Below are 19,788 nucleotides of genomic sequence, written 5' to 3'. Positions count from 1 at the left end.
CCTTCGGGTGTTTATAGTCTAAACCACGCCCTGGCATCACAACAAGAAGGGGTTAATGCCATCTACCCCTTGGGCCATAACATCTGCCCCGCATCTACCTTACACTACACCCGTGGCACCACACACCCATCATGTCCATTGAAAGCAACAGACGGTCACTGACAGAATGCAATGGGATGTCTGCTAGGGTTGCCACCTTTCTTGCAAAAAAAAAAACCCCAGCCATGCTAATTTGCATAATTAATTATATATGCGTGACATCACAGGAAGTGATAGAAGAGATACAATTCATGTGCGGGGGATTGAAATGGCACAGGGACCCTTCCGGTTCAGCAGCTCGGGCCGTGGCCACCAGGGCTGGTGCAAGGATTTTTGTCACATTGGGCAAAACCTAATTTTGCCCCGTCCTTTGGTCTCCCCACGTCTTTGCACCGCCCACCTTTTTAATAATTGTTAGGCTATGTTAACACGGCAGGATATCCGTGCAGAATTCCGCAGGAATATTCCGCAGCCGCAGAGGAAATGTCTGACACAGAAATTCAAATTCCGGCATCTACAGAAAGAATAGACATGTCTGTTCCTCCTGCGCGTTCTTCTCAGAAATACATTGCTGTCTATGAGATGGCGAATTTCGGACCACTACCTGCAAATTCTCCACTACCTGCAGAATATCCGCACAAATATTTTCTGTGCGAACAATCGGCCATGTGAACATAGCCTTACAGTCAGCACTGAGTAGGTGCCCCCTACAGACAGGCTGACTCAGATTGTGGGAGACTTTGAGAGAGAGGGACTGTCTGCGACTTCCATTGCCAGGCAAGCCTTTTAACCCCTTAAGGACAATGGATGCAAATGTACATCCTGATGCCATTGGACTTAACGCACCAGGACGTATATTTACATGACTAGGGGATATCGTAATTGCTTGCCCTAAATAGCCCAATCCCCCAACCTTACCAAGAACGACAGACACTTAGATTGGGTATAAGGGCCACAGCAGACCCACTTTGATTATACAAACTATTAACAACATTATTTACAAAACATTGACCCACTCCCATATGAACATCATACAACCATCATAACATACCAACTTTAATTTACCTGCCCCCCAGGACAAGGACTTGAAGGCACCACTAATTTAAAGGGGGCCTCCTATTTACCCATAGCTATGTATCACCAGGCCCAAGGGCACCAACTATCGGAGACGCCCAACCCTCCCTGGGGGCCCCCATGCCTGCAGGGAATTTACCACCAGACTGGGTACCGTCCCCAGCCTTAACTGAAAACCGCCTTTCAGTTGCCATAATGTCCATACATGCCTCCAAGTGCCTATCCTCCTACCTCCACAACGGAGCAAGTGACCTCCTTATGTGCCTCCTTTCCGCCACTCCACCACAGCGCGCTCCACTGCCTCGCGGATATCCAATGCCCACAGGTCCATCCCCATATCGTTGAAATGAACCCCATCCCCAAGCAAAAAATCATAATCTCCCTTCTCCAGCTCCCTGTGCCTGACCGCTGTGGTAGATTAACTCAGTGTTCTTGTAACTATCTCACTCTCGGCCAAATCTGTATACAGAATGTATGTACCGAAGCATAGAGAAATAAATCAGACAGAGCCATTGTGCTTTAGCATTCCCTGTGTGCTGTCCACTGGCTTTATTTCAAATTGTTCAAGCTTATATCACCTTTGTCATTAACATAAGTTCCCACCCCCTGCTAGGGGTCACTAGTGTTATAGATGGCATTGAAGCTCTGTAATCTCAAAGTCCACATTTGTCATCACTGGCGTGGCATTCTTGTTGGTCGTCTCACACTTCTTCTTCATTAGGCAAGGCAAAACACAACACAGCAAGATTATTAGAATTATGAGTATGGTTATTTTACCGGTTCTATATTGGCTGAGATATATGCGCAACAAGTCTCCCAAACATCTTGTATACCCCCCTTTTTCCTTTTACACCATACATCATATCTAATGCCGTACCATTTTGGAATATTATAGCGGATGTGACTCTTAGTTTTTCGGTCTAACCTTGAAGAGCATTTACAAAGAAATGTATTAATCTTAGTTGGTTATAATAGATATAATCAATTTAACTCACGGAAATCTGGGATATTATTGACTCAACTCCATCTTTTTATTTGACCTCTAGCTATAAAACTCATCTGGGCCCCCCCCTAGGGACTCCTTTAACATCAATATACACAAAGGGATCAAAACTCCCAGCAGGGGCTGTACGTTTTCCTCTAAAGTGTGGTTTGGATTCTTTTGCTGGTTCGGTAATGGAAGTGTGTATGGGCAGTCGTGTCTTGACTAATGTGTATTCCCCAGTTTAATTCCTTTCTAATTTAACTCTAAACTTCATATCCCCAATATCCCATACTTTACGATAGTTACCATTTACTCATCACGCTAACTAGGTCTATCCTTTCTATAATCTTACACCAAGTATTCCTATCCTTTATAACATTATTACTCACTGAAATACTTGTTGCACCCCACTATTTATTTGTACATGTTCACCTACTGATTCTCCTCATACAACGTCACATCCTAACAATCCGTTGTGATTATCTTTCCCTTTGCAACAACCATGGTTATGCACAGACATAGATTTAACAGTTATCAGAGATACATCTATACGGGATCATTATATGCAATCATCTCTTTCCTCACTTATTTCCTGCATAGGTTTTGAAGAAATGGGTGACAATTACAGAATCTGAGCTAGGTACAGTTTTACAAAAGGTTCTTAATTGTATACTTTACTGTATCTATGGTTAGGGATCAGTACAATTAGACAAGGAGATACTGATATTGACCTACCCCAGACAGTTAGATGAAGTTACTCATATTCTCTGAAACAGGTAAGATGTTTATGGAGCGTGTTGGTTAGGTACCTTTATTGTTTTTACATAGGTCATATGTGAGATGTAAATGATGACGTCTGTACAAACCTTCTTTCTGCATTGTTGAATCCTGAGGCGACCCAATGTACTGACATTACTATGCACATAGCTCCCCTCTGCTTAGTGTATGGGGTCATATATGATACCATGGGGTACAAGACTGCTGGCACATACATTTTCTTACCAACTCTTTCCGGATGCCGTCTTTGCCCTGTACCACCTCTTTCTTCTTCCGTTGGTCTCTCTCAGCATGCATAGCTGGTTCCTGCAAGAGACCTAACCAGAAAATTCCACATTGCCCATCCACCTGTACACTTTGTACCATCATTGTGGGGGAACAGGAGCGCTGCAGCATCCTTCACCATTCAATCCCCTTGGCTTCTGGGGCTGTTTCCTTCATGTGTCTCTGATCTTTACGATGGCCACTTTCTCTGGCAGCTCTCGGACTTTGAATACTTGAATTACAAACTACAGATTGGTTTGCTCAGGGATTCAAGAACACTCTTACGTCAATAGGCCCATACTTGTGGGCGATAATTAAAGTGTACCCGTACTCATTGTGTCATACCTTTAGATATCTTACACATCTCAGTGAATACCTTCAACTCTACTTCTCTGAACTACCAGCTCAGATCGAGTGGTTTATTGCAGTAGAACTTCATTCTGCGTGTGGTCACCATATATCCTGCATTATGTATTACATCTTTACATTACTTAGAACAAACTTACATTTATGACTCAGCATTAACCATGGATTCTCCAATATCCTATCATGGCTCTTGAATTTTTTTTTTTTATCTTCTAAGTTCAAGACAATCAGCATCTTCATATTACACTAAATATCATTATAAAGTTATCCACTTAAAATTGATGTTATTCAAATAAATATAATGTAGAATGTCTAGGTATATCGCTTTGTGTATGCAGGTTCTATAACACATTCAAGTTTAAACAGTAGATTTGTAGTTCCTTCAACTTAATGTGACTTTGTTTCATTAGACCAAGGCTGTTCTGTCAATCTTCCTATTAGCCCTGCCTTTCTCCTCCCACTCCTCTATGTCACTAGTCACCACCCCTTTAAAAAAAAAAAATCTGTAAAAATGTAATAAAAACGGCCAAAATGGCCAAAGAAAACAAAACTAATCCTAAATATTTTTTTAGATATATAAATACAAAAAAACCAAGGACAGAGCATGTAGGACCCCTTAATAATGATAATGGGGAGGTTGTCACGGGGGCGATCAAGAGAAGGCGGAGCTACTGAATGGGTTCTTTAGTTCTGTATATACTAGGGAAGAAGGAGCTGACATTGGACAGGTCAGTGCTGGTAACACATCATGTAATGTACTGAACTGGCTTAATGTAGAAATGGTACAAGGTAAGTTAAGTAAAGTAAATCTCCAGAACCGGATGGACTACACCCAAGAGTTCTTAGAGAGGTAAGTTTAGTAATATTTGTACGCTTGTTCATGATATTTAGAGATTCTCTGGTGTCTGGTATTGTGCCAATGGACTTGAGCAAGGCGAATGTGGTACCAATATTCAAGAAGGGCTCTAGGTCTTCGCCAGGCAAATATAGACCAGTAAGTTTAATGTGCATTGTGGGTAAATTGTTTGAAGGACTTATAAGGGATTACATACAGGAATACGTAGGGGATAATAGTATTATAAGGGATAACCAGCATGGGTTTACTAAGGACAGAAGTTGCAAAACCAATCAAATTTGCTTTTATGAAGATGTGACTAGAAGCCTTGACAGAGGAATGGCTGTGGATATGTTGAAAGCCTAATTGGCTGCATTTGTGGGAGTTGCGTGGGGTATAAAACCACACCTCTCCCACAGGTAGGGGCGTGTGTATCGTTGGCAGTAGTTCTCTTGTAGGCTACTGTATTAGGTCTCACGTTCCTGGAAAGTTAGTTGGTGGTTTCTGTGTCGGTCCTATCCCCCGTCCTCTAGGAGGTTTTTCAGGTAAGCGCCAGTTCCCGGCCTTTATGTGTCCTGTTTAGTCCCAACCCCACTGCTCCCTGTCTACATTGTCCCGGGCCCTCCCGCCGGCTTTGCTGCCATTCCCGGGAGTCTGGGTTTCCCGGTCAACAGCAGGGCTCCGCCCCTACCTGGTTCTCCTTTGGCCTGGTGGCGCTGCCGGCCCGGGGCGGGGAGGCGTCCTCGTGCTGGTCCCGCTGCTCCGTTCCCTCACGCCGGTCTTCAGGCCTAGCGGTGGCAGGCGTTCACCGCCGGGCCCAGGGAAAAAATAGGAGTTTTTGTTTTGTTTTAGGGTATTGTTGCATATGGGGGTCTCCCCTGGGAGACAGGGCTTGTAAAAGATTATAAAACAAGAGGGTAAAAGGCATGCATGCGCTCTCCTGGGGCAGCACATAAAAAATCCAGGGTGCCACTTCTCGCCTGGGCCACCTGCACAGGGCCTCAGTGAGTTCAGTGAGCGCAGGGCTTCACGCCCACTCAAAACACCGGCCTCCATGGTCTCCGTAGCAACGGGCCCAAAACTCATCCATGCTCCACGTTGTTGCTCAGTTCCCATGGCTACCAGACCTCACCAGTGGCTCCCTTCAGCTCAACGCAGGGAGAGAATTGCGTACTCACACTGTACCACTCATAATTTCCATTTTCACGGTCGCTACTGGAGACCGCACTATCTACTATGCTTCCAAAATGTCATTTCTGTGATTTCTTTCCCCTCCTCAGGTTTGTCTAGTTGGTGGTCGGTGATTAGGTTCCCTTCTAAACGTTTTCCTCTCAGCTTGCAGCTCGAGGTACAAAAAAAATTAAAAATAAATACATAAATAAAAAAAATTAAAAAGGGGGGGAAATACATATTATATACACATACACACGTGCAAACCCACAAACTCACGTCCCGTGATCCACGTTTCTGACATCCACGGGTATACTCCCCGATGTCACGCATGACACTGCTACTGACATTCCGTCACAGCTACGCGCGTCCTCACACACACCTGCCACTCGGCTCTCGATCTGACTCTGCTTCGGTCGGGGCATGGCACTCATGTTGTACCTGACTCATTCAGCGCAACATGTCATTAAACTAGGCGGAGGATCACCTTTTGTCTGACATGACTTCAGCGGGGTCCTATGCGTGTGCCGTTTCTCACTCTTCAGCGCAAACAGCATACACATAGTCACTACAGTAATTACTCTCTTCGTTACCCACACCCTCTAGTTGTTACTCAGTACACCACGCTAATTGTCTCATATAATATTCACAGCTGTATCAGGTGCGCCACAACTCCCACCCAACACCACCCCGGCGCATTCCATCCCGGCGCCCATTAAAAAAGACATCCTAGAGGGCAAGGATGTCAACCTTGCGTCCCTCCTGATCGCTACGACAGACATCAAGGACATGAAGACTGTCGCCTGTGGTGAGCAGGCGGTGACATTCAAAAGCAAGGACGCCAGGCTCAACAGGTCCTTGAACGTCACCGAATTCGTCCTTGCATTCGGCCTCTTTAGGGACGTCATCTGCTCGGTCAGCCCTAACCGCAGGGTCGAGTTAGACCTATATCTGCACAGAGTTATCCAGATGGCTCATAAATACGGGGGCACTACGTTTTATGATTACCATAAATCCTTCTCGGCCAAAGCAGTGGCAGCTTATGCCGAATTCAACTATACAACTAACTGGGGGGTCGTTGATACGGAGCTCTATTACGATCACTTTGCAGGCATGAAAGCTCCGTCCTGCGCTGTGTGGAGACTCACCTCCCACTCAGCCAACTGGTGTCCTAGGAGCAGCGACCCAGGGGAGCCTAGCTCCAGCAGGGGCCCCAGCCCCCATGCCTCTGCTCCTCAGAGGAACTCAGGCGCTCTAGACAGGCTGGGCAGGCCTGTGAGGTTCCTTGGCAAATCCCCGATCTGCAACAACTTCAATCTCTCCTCCTGTCAATACAGCAACTGCAGACTCCTACACATATGTCTCACCTGTTACAGAGCTCACCCCAGCTCAATCTGCTCCCAGAAGGGCTATCAGGCATGACTAGGCGTGGTCCAGGTGCAGGTCCTGGCCGGGGTCCTCGCCTGTCACCCTGATCCCAACTGGGTCAGTTGGTTGGTGGCTGGGTTCTGTGACGGATGCAACACAGGCTTGGTCGCCCTCCCACAGTGTACTTATGAATGTCACAATTTGGTGTCAGCCCTTGCTGACACAGAGGCGGTGTCCAGTCTGATCATGTCAGAGCTTGAAAAAGGATTCCTGATCGGTCCTTTTAACACGCCTCCTTTCGGCACTTGGAGAGTCAGCCCACTGGGGCTCGCTACCGGGAAGTTCAATAATAAAAAGAGGTTAATATACGATCTCTCCGCTCCTTATTCGTCTGTCATACCAAGCATCAATGCTTTAATTCCGTCAGAGGAATTCTCAATGAAGTATTCATCCATTGACCAGGCCATACAAATCATCCTGCAGTTAGGGAGGAACACCTGATTGTCAAAAGCAGACATAACCGATGCTTTTAAATTACTCCCTATTAGGCCAGACCTCTGGCAGTGGCATGGCATTAAATGGCTAAACAAATATTATTTTGCCACCAAACTCACTTTTGGCGCGAAGAGTAGCCCGTGGCTTTTCGATCAGTTGGCCACAGCCCTTCACTGGGCACTCCAAAACGTCACCAACTGCCAACACACCATACATTACTTGGACGATTTCTTGCTGCTTGAACACCCCAAACATACTCCAAGTAACCTTTCCTCACTGCTGGCTTTGTTCAAAGAGATTGGCGTCCCTGTCGCTCCACACAAAACAGAGGGTATTATGGCTTGTTTTTTGCGCCACCAATTCTACTTTGCTGTGAGATTAGTCATTTCACCCATAAATCCATTGTAAAACGAAAAAAAAATCATTGTGCGACAAAATTTAAGAAAAAATGTCCTTTTATAACTTTTTGGGGCTTCCATTTCTACGCAGTGTATTTTCCGCTAAAAATTACACCTCTTTAATCTGTAGGTCCATGCGGTTAAAAAGATACCCTACTTATATAGGTTTTATTTTGTTGTACTTCTGGAAAAAATCATAACTACATGCAAGAAAATGTATACGTTTAAAAATGTCCTCTTCTGACCCCTATAACTTCTTTATTTTTCCGCATATGGGAATGTATGAGGGCTCATTTCTTGCGCCGTAATCTGATGTTTTTATTGGTATCATTTTAGTTTTGATTGTACTTTTTGATCGCTTTTTATTAACTTTTTCATGGTATAAAAATGACCAATAACACGCTATTTTGGACTTTGGAATTTTTCTGCGCAAATTCCATTGACCGTGCGGTCTAATTAATGATATAATTTTATAGTTCGGACATTTTCGCACGCGTCAATACCACAAATGTTTATTTTTATTTACACAGGTTTTTTTTTTATGGGAAAAGGGGGGTGATTCAAACTTTTATTATGGAAGGGGTTAAATGATCTTTATTAACACTTTATTTTCCCTTCCATAGGATGCTATAACACTGCACACACTGATCTTTCACACTGATCACTGCCTGGCAATAGCCGGACATTTATCATTGTTATCGCCGCTCGACTGCTCCTGCCTGGATCTCAGGCACGGAGCAGTCATTCGGCGATTGGACAGCGAGGAGGCAGGTAAGGACCCTCCAGCTGTTCAGCAAGCTGTTCGGGACACCGCAATTTCATTACGGCAGTCCCGAACAGCTCCACTGAGTTTACCGGCACAGTTTACTTTCACTTTAGACGTGGCGATCAACTTTGATCGCCGCATCTGAAGGGTTAATACCGGGCATCACCGAGATCGATGATGCCCGGCATTAGCCGTGGGTCCCGGCCATTGATGGCTGCCGGGACCGACCCGATATGACGTGGGGTTAGCGCATGACCCCGAGTTCTATTGCGGGATCCCGCTCATGACATATGCATACGTCATATAGCGGGAAGGGGTTAAAGGGATACTCCAGTGAAAACCTTTTTTCTTTTAAATCGAATGGTGCCAGAAAGTTAAACATATTTGTAAATTACTTCTATTAAAAAATCTTAATCCTTCCAGTACTTATTAGCTGCTGAATGCTACAGAGGAAATTCCTTTCTTTTTGGAACACTGATGACATCACGAGCACAGCGCTCTCTGCTGACATCTCTGTCCATTTTAGCAACCGTGCATAGCAGATGTATGCTAAGGGCAGCATGGTGGCTTAGTGGTTAGCACTGCTGCGTTGCAGTGCTGGGGCCTTGGGTTCAAATCCCACTAAGGACAACAATAAATAAAGACTTATTATTATAATAACTTCAGCAAAGAGCACTGTGCTTGTGATGTCATCAGAGAGCATTCCAAAAAGAAAAGAATTTCCTCTGTAGTATTCAGCAGCTAATAAGTACAGGAAGGATTAAGATTTTTCAATAGAAGTAATTTACAAATCTGTTTAACTTTCCAGAGCCAGTTGATTTCAAAGAAAAAAGATTTTCACCGGCCTTTAAGGCCCAAATGGGCTGAGTGCTTAAGGGGTTAAAGTCCCCTACAAGTCTATGGGAAATATATTTTACTGCATAACTTCCAAATGGTTGGAGATATTTTGATAATACTTAATCACATGTTATTTATATGTCTTACCGGCCGGCCCCCAGCTGACATGCGGCGATTGCCGCGGCCGGCTATTAACCCTTTAGATCGCCGCTGTCAAAGTTGGAAGCGGCGTCTAAAGGTCTATGGTGTATACGTAAAAAAAATCATAAGTCCAAAATAGCGTATTTTTTGTCACTTTTTATATCATGAAAAAATGAATAAAAAGCGATCAAAAAGTCCGATCAATACAAAAAACTTCAGATCACGGCGCAAAAAATTAGCCCTCATACCACCCTGTACACATAATAATAAAAAAGTTATAGGGGTCAGAAGATGACAAAATTTAACATATTAATTTTTGTGCATGTAGTTATGATTTTTTCCAGAAGTACAACAAAATCAGACCTATATAAGTAGGGTATCATTTTTAACGTATGGACCTACAGAATAAAGATAAGGTGTCATTTTTATTAAAAAAAATGTACTGCGTAGAAACGGAAGCCCCCCAAACTTACAAAATTGTGTTTTTTCTTCAGTTTTGTCGCACAATGATTTTTTTTTTGGTTTTGCTGTAGATTTTTTTGTAAAATGACTGATGTCATTACAAAGTAGAATTGGTGGCGCAAAAAAAACCATCATATGGATTTTTAGGTGCAAAATTGAAAGGGTTATGAAGTGAGGAGGAAAAAACAAAAGTGGAAAAACCCTACGTCCTTAAGGGGTTAAAGTCCCATGCAAATCTATGGGAAATGTATGTTCCCACATAACTTCCGTATGGCTGGAGATATTTTAATAATACCTGGTACACATATTACTTATAGGTCAAATAAAAATATCTGAATATGATAGTTAAATAACCCTTACCTACACCTTATATAAAAGATGGGTTTTTGTTTCAAGTCCCATGCAAGTATATGGGAGTCCCATGCAAGTCCCATGCCAGTATCTTACTCCACAAGCTCCGCTCTGCATCTCCTGGTGAATGTGTCAGTTCGGCTTGCAAGCATAACCCCATCTCACCAAGACACGCCAACATTTTAAGCCCCATCCCTTTTATTATCTATCCTTTTTGTGCATCTGTCTGGCTTGCAAATCACGCCCAGTCCCACAAAGCACCTTCCCCTTTTATTTTCAGTTTTACAGTTAATAAATGTGGATCGGAGCGGGTCTCTGCAGAATGACCCGGTGCGATCTGCACCTAAGCTCCTGGACTATAACTACCATCATGGGCAGAGTCTGTTCATGATGGAAGTAGTAGTTCAAAAAGTCGGGGGATGTGCAAGTGCCATCCCTCAGCAGCGCCACTGTACTACAACTACTCCCATCATGGGACAGACTCTGTTCATAATGGGAGTAGTAGTCCAATGGCAGAGGAGAAGATCGCAGCAGGTCATTATCCAGAGACCCGCTGTGATCCGCATTTATTAACTGTAAAAGCCGGCGGCACATGCGGCTACACTGCGCTGCCCGCGGCTCCTATAAACACTGTCATAAATCATAATCCCCGCCGCCGGGACATGGGAGCTCTGATTGGTGAAAAGCTGTTAACCAATCAGAGCTCCCGTCTCCCGGCGGGGATTATGAATTATAAGAACTGTATATAGGAGCCCGGGGGCAGCGCAGTGTAGACGCATGTACTGCCGGCTTGTATAGTTAATAAATGTGGATCGTAGCAGGTCTCTGGAGAATCATCTTCTGCAATCTGCCCCTCTGTCATTGGATTACTATTCCCATCATGGACAGAGTCTGTCCCATGATGGGAATAGTTGTAGTACCGCGGTGCTGCTGAGGGATGGCACTTGCACATCCCCCGGCTGCGGGACTTTTAGAACTACTACTCCCATCATGGACAGAATCTGCCCATGATGGGAGTTATAGTCCAGGGGCTGATGTGCAGATCGCACCAGGTCATTCTGCAGAGACCCGCTGCGATCCGCATTTATTAACTAAGCCGGCGGTACATGCTTCTACACTGCGCTGCCACCGGCTTCTATATACACTGTCATAATTCATAAACCCCGCCGCCGGGAGAGGGGAGCTCTGATTGGTCAATAGCTATTCTCCAATCAGAGCTTCCCTCTCCTGGCGGGGATTATGAATTCTATATGAGTTCATATGGAAGCCGGCGGCAGCACGATGCAGACGCATGTACCGCCGGCTTTTTAATTTAAATGCGGATCGTAGCAGATCTTTCTCTGGAGATCTGCTGCGATCTGCATTTATAATCTATATAAGTGTTTCTCCCCATCAGTGGCGTTGCGACCGGGGTGCGGGGGGTGCGGCCCGCACCGGGTGACACCATCCTGATGGGGTGACACCAGGTACGCCCCCGCTCCTCACTTGCGCTGCCTCTGTAATAGCACCCCTCCCCTCCGTCCTCACTTTTGCGCTGTCTCACTTGTCTCCGTAGTAGTAGAAGCACCCCTCCCCCCGTCACCTGCACAGTGAACCGGCCTGCGCCCCCACGTCTTCTGTTGTGCCGGCCCGACGTCACTCCACAGAGCCGCGCAGGAGGACGTGATGTCACTCGCAGAGCGCCGGAGAGAAGGAGCGCTGCGCTGGATGGGTAAGTGATTGTGTGTCTGTCTCACTCTATCTCTGTTTGTGAGTCTCTGTGTGTGTGTGTGACTCTGTGTGTGTGACTCTCTGTGTGTGTGTGTGACTCTGTCTGTGTGTGTGACTGTGTGACTGTGTGACTGTGTGTGTGACTGTCTTTGTGTGTGTGTGTCTCTCTGTCTGTGTGTGTATGTGTGTGTGTTTGTGTGTGTCTGTCTGTTGCTTTCTCTGTCTGTGTGTGACTCTCTGTCTGTATGTGACTCTGAGTGTGTGTGTGTCTGTGTGTGACTGTGTGTGTGTGACTGTGTGTGACTCAGTCTGTGTGTCTCTCTGTCTGTCTGTGAGTGTGTGTATCTCCGACTGTGTGTGTGTGTCTCTCTCTCTATCTATCTGTGTGTGTCTCTGTGTTGTGTGTGGTTTTTTTTGTGTGGGGGGAGGGGGGGAGGGGGTTTGTTTGAACCAGCGATCTAATGTGGGGAGACTTTGACCTATTGTGGGGAACATGCAAGGGAACCTGCGGCCTAATGGGGGGAAACTACTACCAAATGTGGGGAATCTATGCTACCTAATGTGAGGAAACTGCTACCTAATGTGGGAAAACTGCTACCTAATGAGGGGAATCTGTGCTACCTAATGTGTGGAATCTGTGCTACCTAATGTGTGGAATCTGTGCTACCTAATGTGGAGAAATTACTACCTAATGTGGGGTAACTGGTACCAAATGTGGGGAATCTATGCTACCTAATGTGGGGTAACTGTTACCTACCTAATGTGGGGGAACTGCTACCTACCTTAAGTGGGGGAACTGCTGCCTACCTAATGCTCCCCCCTGGCAGTAGCACCCTCATCATCCACCAGCAAACCCCCCCAGCAGCAGCATCTCCATCAGCAGATCCTGATGGTGGATGATGGGGGTGCTCCTGCCAGGAGGACGATCCTGCCGATGGATGATGGGGGTGATACTGCCAGGGGGGATGGCCAGTAGCACCCTCATCATCCTCCAGCAACACCCCCCTAGTACTAGCACCCCCATCATCCACTAGCAACACTACCAGATTTATATTCAGAGGGTACAGTATGTGGCAGATTTATATTCAGAGTGTACAGTATGTGGCAGATTTATATTCAGAGTGTACAGTATGTGTTGGTATTATATTCAGAATGTACAGTGTGTGGTAGTATTATATTCAGCGGGTACGGTGTATGGAAGGTTTATAATCAGAGTATAGTGTATAGTAGTATTATATTTAGAGGATACAGTGTCTGGCAGGTTTATATTAACACTTGTTTTCATGTAGAGGATGAGAATGCGCTGACATAGAGAGGAGACGTCTGGGTGTCACATTCTACAGAGAGAAGTTTTAGCTGGACCCGGCGGTATGTACCATCTGAATTAGATAAGGTAAGACTATAGAGAAGACATCACCTGTAGTCACTGATATCATTGTGTATTCTCCTCACTATAGAGAAGACGTCACCTGTAGTCACTGATATCATTGTGTATTCTCCTCACTATAGAGAAGACGTCACCTGTAGTCACTGATATCATTGTGTATTCTCCTCACTATAGAGAAGACGTCACCTGTAGTCACTGATATCATTGTGTATTCTCCTCACTATAGAGAAGACGTCACCTGTAGTCACTGATATCATTGTGTATTCTCCTCACTATAGAGAAGACGTCACCTGTAGTCACTGATATCATTGTGTATTCTCCTTACTATGTCCTATCAGAGCTGTAGTCACTTGTCAGTTCTACAGTTATGGTGAGTGAATCTCAATTCCCAGCATAACCTCACCACTGCATAAAGGGGTACTCTACTGGAAAAAAAAAAATTATCAACTGGTGCTACAAAGTTAAACAGATTTATAAATTACTTATACTTAAAAATCTTAATCCTTCCAGTACTTATTAGCTGCTGTATAAGCAATTCACAGGAAGTTCTTTTCTTTTTTAATTTATTTTCTGTCTGGCCACAGTGCTCTGTGCTGACACCTCTGTCCATGTCAAGAACTGTCCATAGTAGGAGCAAATCCCCATTGCAAACCTATCCTGCTCTGGACAGTTCCTAACATGGACAGACAGAGCACTGTGGACAGACTGGAAAGAACTACACAACTTCCTGTGGAGAATACAACAGCTTATAAGTACCGTAAGGATTAAGATTTTAAATAGAAGTAATTTAAAAATCTGTTTAACTTTCTGGCACCAGTTGATATAAAAGTAAATGTTTTCCAGTGGAGTACCCCTTTAGGTAATTCTGGGAGCTGTATATTTAAATGGTGAAAACTTCTTTAACACTTTCCCATTCTGTGGCAGCTGGTATATCTGATTATTATACTGGAATTTCTCACAGTGCGCTACACCAGTGGTATCTGTCACAACAGGCTAAAAACTTACTGAGGGGGGGGGGAGGTATGGGGGTGACACCATTTTCTACCGCACCGGGTGACACCAACCCTAGCAACGCCACTGCTCCCCATCCCCTTGATGGAGGGTATCGGGGGTGGAGTGAGAGGGAGTGGGCTGTAAGAAGAAAACTGTGTCCCTATGCGGAGGGTCACATTCCGCTACAGGGCATAGTTTTCTTCATTACACCGGCGGTACATGTGTCTCCACTGCGCTGTCGGCTTCTATATACAGCTGTCATAATTCATAATCCCGGCCGGAACACGGTAGCTCTGATTGGAGAATAGCTATTGACCAATCAGAGCTCCCCTCTCCCGGTGGTGGGGATTATGAATTATGACAGTCCATATAGAAGCCAGTGGTAGCACAGTGTAGACGCATGTACCGCCAGCTTAGTTAATAAATGCGGATCGCAGCGGGTCTCTGCAGAATGACCCGGTGCGATCTGCACCTCAGCCCCTGGACTACAACTCCCATCTATTATAGATGATCTAAGACACTGTGTTTATCATCTAATTTAATTTATTTTATATCTGTATATTTTTTATTTATTTTTCCATTTGTTTTGCTTTCTATTTGTGATCTGATGATGGACGATATATATTACAACTTTGTTATATGATGACTCATGCGATTACTGGCACTTATACACAATATGCGGTGTTGCATCTTGGTATAATGTTTTCCATCCATACGAACATACTATAGTTGATGCGTACCGCATACGCTGTGCTCTTGGTTCTCAGGCCTTTGTATCGTATTTTGTTTGCTGTGACACTGGTTGCTATGAACTACTACATGGTTGTTAGTTTACTTACTTGTTTTACATCAGGGTGTTTCCCCACCTGGCGGCAATTAACTTCTATGGCCAGGCTCCACAGGAACTGACATCCGACGCCGATGTCTGTGGGAGCCACTCTTCCATACTCAGGTACATATGTATAAAAACCTTTCTTTTACCTGCATTACTTGCCATGACTAAGAACTCCTAGCAAGTCTGAAACGCGTTGGCGTTCATTTTAGCATACCCTTGGGGTTTTTGTTGTTTTCTTTTTGTTCCATGTTTTTAACTATGTGAAGTAAAAGTTAAGTTTTACCTATTTTTGTGAGCTGGACCCCTTACCTTTACTCCTTTTGATCTGTACTTCCCGGGATACGGCCTGCGCTGTCCGTGCTCCAAACCGTGCTCCAAACCGCATGATGACCGCATGACTACCGCACATCTATCCATTGATGCCCTCAGCAAGTGGTGAGCTAATAAACCTTTTTTTCCTTTTTTGTACTAGCATTAGCAGGGATTAGAGTAAACCTCACGATTTATGGTTCTGCTGAGGCTGTAGGTTCTGAGGCCTAGCGTGTCTTTGAAAGTTGCGTAGCACACCGTCCTGTTAGTCTGGCATCCACGAGAGCAGCAACCCAAGAGAGCGATAATTGGACGCAGCTCCCTTATATGGGCAGTGGCTGGACTAACGCTAATTGGTCCAAACGGATGTCAATCACCTTCACAGAGATTTGTGGGTAACACGTGACCCAAGGACCTCCTAAGGTCCTGCACCATACCATAGAGGTTACTAGCATGGTCACATGTCCGAAGGTCTGGCGACGCTGAACAAGGTAAGTACTATACATTTCTATACAATATAGATATAATTATTAATATATACATTTATGAACATTAAAGTTGGACTTAAGGAGAGGTGACTAGGGGCAGTCCCACCTGAGGAACCCTATCTGAACGTAGTTACTCTGAATTTGGGGACCTCTACATTAGGTAGTGGATGCAATACGGTACCGGGACACCCCATCAGTATACATTAATGTAGGTTTAGGGGTTAGAATAACACGTAGACCAATGGTTAAAGGGTACTACACTGGCTAGCATTTGGAACATTTAGTTCCCAAAGCTGTGTGCGTGCTGCAGGGGTCAGTCATGTCCCATCGTGACATCACGCCACGCCCCATCAATGCAAGTCTATGGGAGGAGGCGTGACGGCCGTCACGCCCCCTTCCATAGACTTGCATTGATGGGGCGCGACGTGACATCACCAGGGGGCAAGGCCGACCTCCGCAGTGCATACACAGAGCTCGGAACTAAATGTTCCGAACGCTGGCCAGTGGAGTACCCCTTTAAGCTCTCTCGGGTCTTGATCATGGCACTTGAAAAACATAGTAGGTTAGATGGGGGAATTACATTGGCTGGCATTCAGACAATAACCTAACACTAGGCGTGTATATGAATTCTGTAGGGTCATACATGCCTACAAATGTTATATCAGCTTCTGCTATGACTTATGCAGGGGCTGGTATTATTTTTGTAGATTTTGAGTGCAGATGAATACATATTCAATTACTGTCAGAGAAAAATTACTAAAATATGTTGAATAGGCACTGTCATTTGCAAATACTTTTTTTTAATATAATGCAGATAATAACAGTATATGTATATTTGTAATACATTGGTTAAAAAATGTAGATATTTTGGGGTAAAAATGCTGTCTTGTCCCTGCAGCTGTTGTCTGTGTGCAGAGACAAAATACAAGAAGTGATGGTGGGAAACAATCCTGCACAGCGCTCTAGTATGTATGGGCACAGCCCTTTGACAAACATAACTTTAATACCTGGTTGTCAATTCATTTATACAATATCACAGTAAAATGAATATGTGGGGTAAAGCTGATGATGAGCCATATGGATATGTGCTGTGCACAGTGGCGTTGCTAGGGTTGGTGTCACCCGGTGCGGTAGAAAATGGTGTCACCCCATAACACCCCCACACACACACACACACACACACACACACTCCACCAACTTAAAATTTTAGCTTGTCGTGAAAGACACCAAAGTGCATCGCAGAAAAGCATTTCCAGTATTATAATCAAATATACCAATTTCCAAGTAAGGGGAACGCACTAAAGAAGCTTTTACAATGTAAAACTACAGCTCCCAGTATGATGTAACCAGTGATAAGGGGATTCTGGGTATTGTTAACTGCAGAACTTACAAGTGGCTATAGCTCTGATGGGACATAGTCCGGTATAATGCACAATAAAATAAGTTATTACAGGTGACGTCTTCTCTATAGTCTTCCCTTATCTAATTCAGATGGTACATACCACCGGGTCCAGCTAAATCTTCTCTCTGCAGAATGTGACACCCAGATGGCTCCTCACTTTGTCAGCGCATTCTAATAAACTATTTGAAAACAATTATAATATAATGAGGCCAGACATTGTATCCTTTGCATATTATACTACCACAAACTGAACCCTCTGAATATAATACTTCCACACACTGCGCCCCCAATATAGTTCTGCCACACACTGTACCCTCTAAATATAATATTGCCACACACTGCGCCCCCCAAAAAGAAAAAATTCTGCCACACACTGTACCCTCTAAATATAAGACTGTCACATACTGCACCCTCTGAATATAATACTACCACAAACTGAGCCCTCTGAATATAAGACTGCCAGACACTGCGCCCCCAATATAGTTCTGCCACACACTGTTCCCATCTAAATATAATATTGCCAAACACTGCGCCCCCTTCCAAAAAAAAATATTCTGCCACACACTGTACCCTCTAAATATAAGACTGTCACATACTGCACCCTCTGAATATAATACTACCACAAACTGAGCCCTCTGAATATAAGACTGCCACACACTGCACCCTCTGAATACTACCACACACTGCTCCTTCTGAGTATAATACTGACACACACACTGCACCCCCCTGAATATAATTCTGCCACATACTGCACCCTCTGAATGTAATACTACCACACACTGCTCCCTCTGAGTATAATACCACTGCCACACACTGTGCCCTCTGAATATTAGACTGCCACACTCTGTACCCTCTGAATATAATACTACCACAAACTATGCCCTCTGAATATAAGACTGCCAGACACTGCTTCCTCTGAATATAATACTGCCACACACTGCACCATCTGAATACTACCACACACTGCTAACTCTGAGTATAATACTATAGCCACACACTGTGCCCTTTGAGTATAATACTACTGCCACACACTGTTCCCTCTGAGTATAATACTACTGCCACACACTAAGCCCTTTGAATATTAGACTGCCACACTGCGCCCTCTGAATGTAATACTACCACACACTGCACCATCTGAATACTACCACACACTGCTCCCTCTGAGTATAATACTACTGCCACACACCGTTCCCTCTGAGTATAATACTACTGCCACACACTGTGCCCTCTGAATATTAGACTGCCACACACTGCACCCTCTGAATATAATACTGCAAGACACTGAACCTCCCGCCAAATATAATTCTGCCACATACTGCACCCCCCTGAATATAATACTACCACACACTGCCCCATCTGAATATAATACTGCCACACACTGTACCGTCTGAATATAATACTACCACACACTGCTCCCTCTGAATATAATACTACCACACACTGTGCCCTCTGAACATAAGAATGCCACACACTGTACCCTCTGAATATAATACTGCCACACACTGCACCCTCTGAATATAATACTACCACACACTGCACCCTCTGAATATAATACTACCCCACACTGCCCCCCATTATAATTCTGCCACATACTGCACCCTATGAATATACTACCACACACTGAACACCCAGAATAAAATACTGCCACATACTATACCCCAATGAATAAAATACTGCCAAAAACTGCACCCTCTGATGGTCCTGCCGATGGATGATGGGGTACTACTGGCAGGAGGATGATCCTGCTCATGGATGATGGGGGTGCAGCACCCCTATCATACATCAGTAGCACCCTCATCATACATAAGGAGGATCATCCTCCTGCCAGTGGCACCTCCATCATACATTAGTAGCACCATCATCATACATCAGTAGCACCCCCATCATACATCAGCAGGATAATACTCCTGGCAGTGGCACCCCCATCATCCGGGATGGAGGAGGTGCTACTGGCAGAAGGATGATCCTCCCAATGGATGATGAGGGTGCTACTGCCCCCTCCGGCTGTAGCACCCCCATCATACATTCGCAGGATAATCCTCCTGCCAGTAGCACCCCCATCATCCAGGAGGATGATCTGCTGATGGATGATGGGGGTGCAGCACCTCCATCATCCTGGATGATGGGGGGTGCCATTGGCAGGAGGATGATCTGCTGATGGATGATGGGGGTGCTACTGGCAGGAGGATGATTCCGCTGATGGATAATAGGGGTGCAGCACCCCCATCATTGATCAGTAGCATCCTCATCATACATAAGGAGGATCATCCTCCTGCCAGTGGTACCCCCCAGTGCCTCTCAGCAACCCCATTATCCCTGTTAGTACCTTACAGGGG

At 44.9% G+C, this 19,788-nt stretch overlaps 1 long non-coding RNA gene across 1 annotated transcript; it reads left to right on the top strand.

The window, feature by feature from the left end:
* The first annotated feature begins 11,887 nt into the window (after nt 1-11,887).
* On the top strand, nt 11,888-15,391 carry LOC130276891 (uncharacterized). Its single transcript, XR_008845283.1, has 3 exons — nt 11,888-12,039; nt 13,328-13,406; nt 15,272-15,391. It is a non-coding gene; the product is annotated as an uncharacterized LOC130276891 (long non-coding RNA).
* Nucleotides 15,392-19,788: the final 4,397 nt, after the last annotated feature.

The sequence above is a fragment of the Hyla sarda genome, chromosome 6 (assembly GCF_029499605.1).
Source record: "Hyla sarda isolate aHylSar1 chromosome 6, aHylSar1.hap1, whole genome shotgun sequence".
Taxonomy (NCBI): domain Eukaryota; kingdom Metazoa; phylum Chordata; class Amphibia; order Anura; family Hylidae; genus Hyla; species Hyla sarda.
Note: the sequence above shows the minus strand (reverse complement) of the source record. Positions and strands in the feature narration are given on the sequence as shown.